This window comes from Lolium rigidum, chromosome 1 (genome assembly GCF_022539505.1).
Source record: "Lolium rigidum isolate FL_2022 chromosome 1, APGP_CSIRO_Lrig_0.1, whole genome shotgun sequence".
Taxonomy (NCBI): Eukaryota; Viridiplantae; Streptophyta; class Magnoliopsida; order Poales; family Poaceae; genus Lolium; species Lolium rigidum.
In genome coordinates, this window is record NC_061508.1 from 9,414,390 (window position 1) to 9,420,657 (window position 6,268).

The window sequence follows — 6,268 nt, forward strand, 5'->3', positions numbered from 1 at the left end:
TCACAATAATTATATATAATTAATTAATGAATCTCAGGGATATTTTATACAACATGATCGATATAGGCCATGTATATTTTAATTTGTGTTAATCTACGGTTTGCTAGCTAGCTGCTATATATAGAGCATGTTTTTATTAGATCGGGTTATAGCTAGCTAGTATAGTTTAGGGTCATGTGTTTTAATTAAGTAGGGATGATTAGCTAGGGTTAGTTACATATATATGGTTTAGGGTTAATGCATGGCACATTTAATTTAATTAGAGGACCGCGAGTGTTGGGGGGATGACCCCCGGTATGCCAAAGATATGCCATACCGGATGGTCTCACCCTTCAAGATACCGGTTTAATGTTCATACCGGAATAAGAAGATAGAGTTTGGCAAAGTAAGGCTAAGCCGGTATCCCCAAGAGGGGTATATCGGAACCAGGAAGGAAAGATACCGGCGCACCGGAAGGAAGGGCATGTCGGCTGACCGGGTCAAAGATTCCGTCGGGAGCTAAAGGACAAGGATGAGCTAAGCAAAGTAGCTTTAAACGAAGGCTTGAAGACAAAGAGGAGGATGACGGTCAAAGAAGCCGGAGGACGTCACCCTCCATGTTTAAAGAAGACCCGGCGTCATCTGTGATTAAAGTAGCTTTATAAAGTATCTTTGTAAAGTAGTTTGTCTAGTCAAAGATCCCATTAGGGTTTCTTGTTCTGTAAGCCACCCTCTCCTCTATATAAGGAGAGGGGGCAGCCTCTTTTATAGGCGCGATCAAGTGAAGAGAGAAAAACCTGTAACCTGTGAAGATCAATGAACATGGTGATCTAGAGCGAGTTCGTCCTTGTGTCTTTCTTCTTCTACCTCTGGCCTTGGCCAAGTTCTTGAGGAAAGCATCCGGAAGTTCGTCCATCTAGTCACAAACCCTCCCCCGAATCCTCTAGCGTCCATTCGGCCCCAAGATAAGCCATCCTATGGCATCTGCTCGTTCACCACGACGACAGTTGGCGCCCACCGTGGGGCATGAAGTGGTGCTTGCTGGAGTTCATATTCGGGCGGGCATCCTCGACATCAACGGCGAGCGCACGGTGTCCGCGCTCGTGCAACGCATCTACAACATGGACTTCATCAACGATAACGCTGGCTGCTTCGCCAACGGCGGCAAGTTCCCGCAGAACGGCCGCACCATCGAGTTCGGCAGCATCCGCGTCTACTTTGGCACCGTCCCTGCGCGCCAGCGGCTCTCGCCGGTGCTGGTGGCCCCGGATCCGCCAAGATGGCTGTGTGCTGGCCGCGCCGCCGGCAGCGTGGAGGTCATGATGGCTGGTGCGGTCAACACCGGCAAAGGAGCTGTGGAGCAAGGAGATGAACGTGCGGCATCGACCCGCGCGGCAAAACCACCGCTGGAACGTGACGCCGGCGTCGCGGGAGCATCATCAGCACCACCGGCAACACCTCTCCAAGCGGCGATGAACACGCTGGCCACGCCCATCGCGCAGAACATCGACCCGGCAAAGGCTCGGGAGGAGCTGGAGGCCACGCGCAAGGCCCTGCTTACCGGTGGCGCCGACATCATCCGGGCGCAGCGCGAGCTGAACCTAACCCTACGTGAGTACAACGCTGCCCATGGCTTTGCTTCAGTTAGTGCTCATGCTGCCAGGATGCCGGAAAACCGGCTTAAGGCTCGCAATCTAGATCAGGATTTGCGCAAAGAAGTTCTTGCCGGCAAAAGTGCATCTGTATCTGTGAGCATCGTAGAAAAGCCTAAGTACAGTAGTCCGGATAAAACTATAAAAGCCGCTAAAGCTGCTGTAGAGTTATGTGAATCTCTTTCCGGTGACGAGTTGGCAAAGCAGCAAGAACGTGTAAAAGAGCTGTTGAAAACTATTGAGCAGCAAAATGCTGAGCAGCTGGCTAAGCTGAACGAGGCAGTGGCCTCAAAATCCGCGCGTTCAACAAAGAATGCCGGAAGCAAGTCCCAAGGGCAGGCATCGTCCCCTCATCCGGACAAAAGAAGGGAAAGAGAAAAGAACGCACGGCAGATGACTGTGTATGATCCAGTTCTTGCCGGAAAGCAAAAAGCCGGGCAACATGATGCCGGTAGAAAAAGCCAAGGGGCAGATCGGGGCTACGCCAAGGGAGGCTATGCCGGAAACAATCTTGCCGGTAGATATGAAACCGGGCAAAATTATCGAGCCGCAAGAGTGGCGTACGTGGATGAAGAAATGCCACCACCAGGGTACCGGCAGGCAAGAGCCGCGGAACCGGAAGAGTACGATGAATCAGATTCCGAGGTGGAACGAACAAGAGTCCACCGGAACCCTTTGGGAGAGCGCCTGGGGGAAAGATGTTTGCCAGACCGGGATGCGAGGCACAGGCTGGACAGAGTACATCTATCTGCGATAGTTGAATGTGAGGGACCTCCTGGCCCAAGGTGTTTTGGCCCACGGATCATGAGAGAAGAACCACCGGTGCGCAACTTCCAGTTGCCCCGGGACACAAGAACGTATGATTGTACGACCAAGCCGGAAGACTGGCTGGCAGATTATGTCACAGCTGTTTATGTGGCTGGTGGTGGAGTGAACTGGCGTTGGGCGGTAAGAATCATACCGTCCTACCTCGTGGGTCCTGCGAGGATCTGGCTTAACAACTTGCCGGCAGGAAGCATTAACGGATGGTTGGACTTTGAGGAAGCATTTGTGAACAACTTCAGCAGTACCTACAAAAGGCCAAACCGGCCCCAACAGCTTGCGCTGTGCCAACAGCGTGCAGGAGAAACAGACCGGGATTATCTCACCCGGTGGAACTCAATGAGAAATACATGTGAAGGAGTGATTGAGGCACAAGCCATTGCTTGGTTCGACCAAGGATGCCGGAGAGGGTCACCTTTGTGGCAAAGGCTGCAGAGAAGCATGCCCACAACCTTGGCGGAAATGATACGTGTGGCAGATAGCTATGCATTGGGAGACCCAATGCAACCGGCTGTGCAAGCTGAGCCGGAGCGACCGAATCCGCATCAGCAGCAATACCGGGATAACCGGAACAACAAAAGAAGGGAAGATTTCCCGGATCGAAGATATGCATCACAGCAAGTTGCTGCCGTGCAGGAAAATTATGACGCCAGCGGCAGTCAGAGACAAAAAACCGGATCGCAGCCATGGGCAGGTCCTAAGAAGCAGTGGGTAGAAAAGAAACCATGGGGCCAGAAAAAGAACTGGCAGGAGCCCGTGAAATACACCATGGAAGCTGCCATGGATCAACCTTGCCGGTGGCACACGCCGAACCCGGATCACCCGTCGAACCACTTGACGAAGGATTGTTCTTGGACCAAGTTCTTGATGCAAAGGGGAGCGGTAAAAGATGCGCAGGCGCCAGGGGGCCCCGTGCAGCAACAACAGCAATTGCCACCTCCACCACCATTTACTGGAGCAAACGCCTTACCGGTGCAGCCTCAGCCGAACAGGCAACAGTACCAGCAGGTTAACCGGGTGGAGCAAAACAATGACCAACCACCTCCACCGGCACCTTTGGGCCGGAATGTTTACGAAGACCCACACTTGTGCATGGTTGTTTTTGTCACTGAGCCAATGGACAGGCAGAGTGTGCATCGCCATTCCATGGAAGTGAACGCCGTGATGCCGGCAGTCCCAAAATACATGCTGTGGTCAGATCAGGAAATCACCTGGTCGTTCAAGGATCACCCCAAAGTCATGCCGAATCCGGGTGGATACGCTCTCGTTGTGGACCCAATCATGAAGGGGCCGGAAACTCGAGTAAAATTCAGCAAGGTGCCGATAGACAATGGTAGCAGCATAAACATCATGTACAAGCACACCATGCGTACGCTGGGCATAACAGAGAATATGCTGCAGCCAACTCACACAACTTTCCATGGGATTGTTCCCGGTTTGTCTTGCGCCCCGATAGGAAAAGTTCGGGTGGACGTGTCATTTGGAGGACGTGACAACTGTCGTGTTGAGAACCTTGAGTTTGAGGTGGTGGACTTAGATAGTCCCTACCATGCCTTGTTGGGGAGACCGGCTTTGGCAGCTTTCATGGCATCAACTCACACGGCCTATCTCAAGATGAAGATGCCGGCACCTCGTGGACCACTAACTGTGGTGGGGAACTATAAAGTCTCAATGGAAACTGCTTCCGCCGGATCAAACCTGGCAGAATCGCTGGTGATAGGAGAAGAAAAGAAAAGAATGCAAACTGCTGTTGCGCTGGCTCAGTCCTCAAAGTTGAGCCTAGCGGCAATGAGTGGAAGCTTGGACTCACCGACATTCAAGCCGACAAATGAGACAAACGACATTGTGCTGGATCCGGCTTACCCGCGAGCGCACCGTTCGTATCGGTGCCGGCCTCGGCCAAGCATAGGAAAGCGCGCTCGTCGCCTTCCTCCGTGAGAATCGGAACATCTTTGCCTGGTCTACTGATGACTTGGTAGGGGTTCCGAGGGAGCTGGCTGAGCACTCTCTAAACGTCCGGAAGGATGCTAAGCCGGTGCGGCAACCTTTGCGCCGGTTCGCTGAAGATAGGAGAAAAATCATTGGAGAAGAAGTAACAAAGCTGCTGGTTGCCGGTTTCATCGTAGAGGTCACGCACACAGAGTGGCTGGCCAATCCGGTGTTGGTCGAAAAGAAAAAAGTGTTGACGTCAGAAACCCACTGGCGGGCAGTGACTGGTCAACACCGTAGAGCCGGGAACAACTAGGGCTGCGGCTGGCCCCAGTCCCTCAGAGCGACGGCCCGCAAAGCCTCCTGGTCGCGCGCCGATGCAAATTGCAAGGGCGTGCCACCTGACCTATACCTGGTCGGAAGGTGTGGATGATGCCTCGCTTAGTTTCTCGCAGGGGCACACACGTACACATTAAATACGAGCCTCGATCGGCTCTCGGGTTGTCCTCGTGAATCGGCTCATAGAGCCGATTCACCCATGATTCGTCCGGGGTGGCCGAATATATGGTGGTCCTGCTTGATCAAGGTAAAGCGTATGAGATCTACGACGATCTGGGGTTTTCACCGCATAATCGGATCATCCTACTCACGATTGGGCCTCGCGCTCACACACGGTGATCGTAAGCCAGCCCTAGACAAGGCCTAAAAACCAACACTAGGTTGATCCTCGGAACGTCCTGTCTAGGGGCAGCAAATTACACCCTGCATGCCGCTGGATCCTCCAACCCTTTGTAAGGCCTAACTATTGCAGATATTAAACTAATCCTTGATGAATCAAGGAGCGATCGTAACGGATCAGATCTACTAAACGATGATCAAGCGGGGTGCCGTCCCCGCACCCATGATGAGGTACAAGGACGGCTAGATGCGCAAGGGTTGCACTACGAAAGCATATGATACTAAGAACAATGCTAACCCTAACACATCTATGATAACTACGTTGCTCGCCATCAAAAAGGCTTCAGCACGAGCAACGCATGAACAACTAGGCAGGCTCGTGCTGCCTAGATCGCGAGATGCGATCTAGGCAAGCATGGTGCTTACCGGAAGAACCCTCGAGACGAAGGAGTTGGCGATGCGCCGAGATTGGTTTGTGTTGAACGTTGGTTGTTGTTTATTCCATAAACCCTAGGTACATATTTATAGTCCAGCGGACTTTCTAATGTGGGCGTGCACTAAACCGTGCACGGGTAAAACTCTAACTTCTAAACTAAGATGCAATCTAATATGTTACAGATACATGGGCAGTTTTAGCCCAACTTGGTATAAAAGGCCGATTCACGTATTTCTTCCATGTATATTCTTCAAACCCATCTTGATCGCGGCCCACCTCTGATCCGGTCAAATTCTGGTGATAACACATGCCCCCTGGTTTTGGAAATGACATTTCCAAAATCATTATGCTTTTCCTTCGTCGGGTCATGTCGTGGCGGAGCGTGAACCGGCGATTGTTAGCCGGATCGACGCCCAATGAGCCGATAGCAACGCATTGGTCTCTCATAATCTGTCCTTCATCTTCTTCGACTGATGACTCTGAGACCTGGTGACACTCCTCCGCAAAATTCACCATCCTCGAAGAAGGTTGCTACACAGGACCAGCCGATGATACTCCAATTGGCTTCTAGAAACGAACATTTACCGGGTCGGTTGCCCCTCGAGTCTCGCTCAAGGCGAAACAGAGACGAGGATACACAAATTAGCCGAATGGACCCGGGCTTGATCATGTCCGAGGGCACTATCATGCGGAGCCAGCCGATTTGAACGAAATCGGCTCTCCGGAGGAGAGGACCTTCGGGGTGAGCTGCCCCCGAGTTTCTTCAATCCAA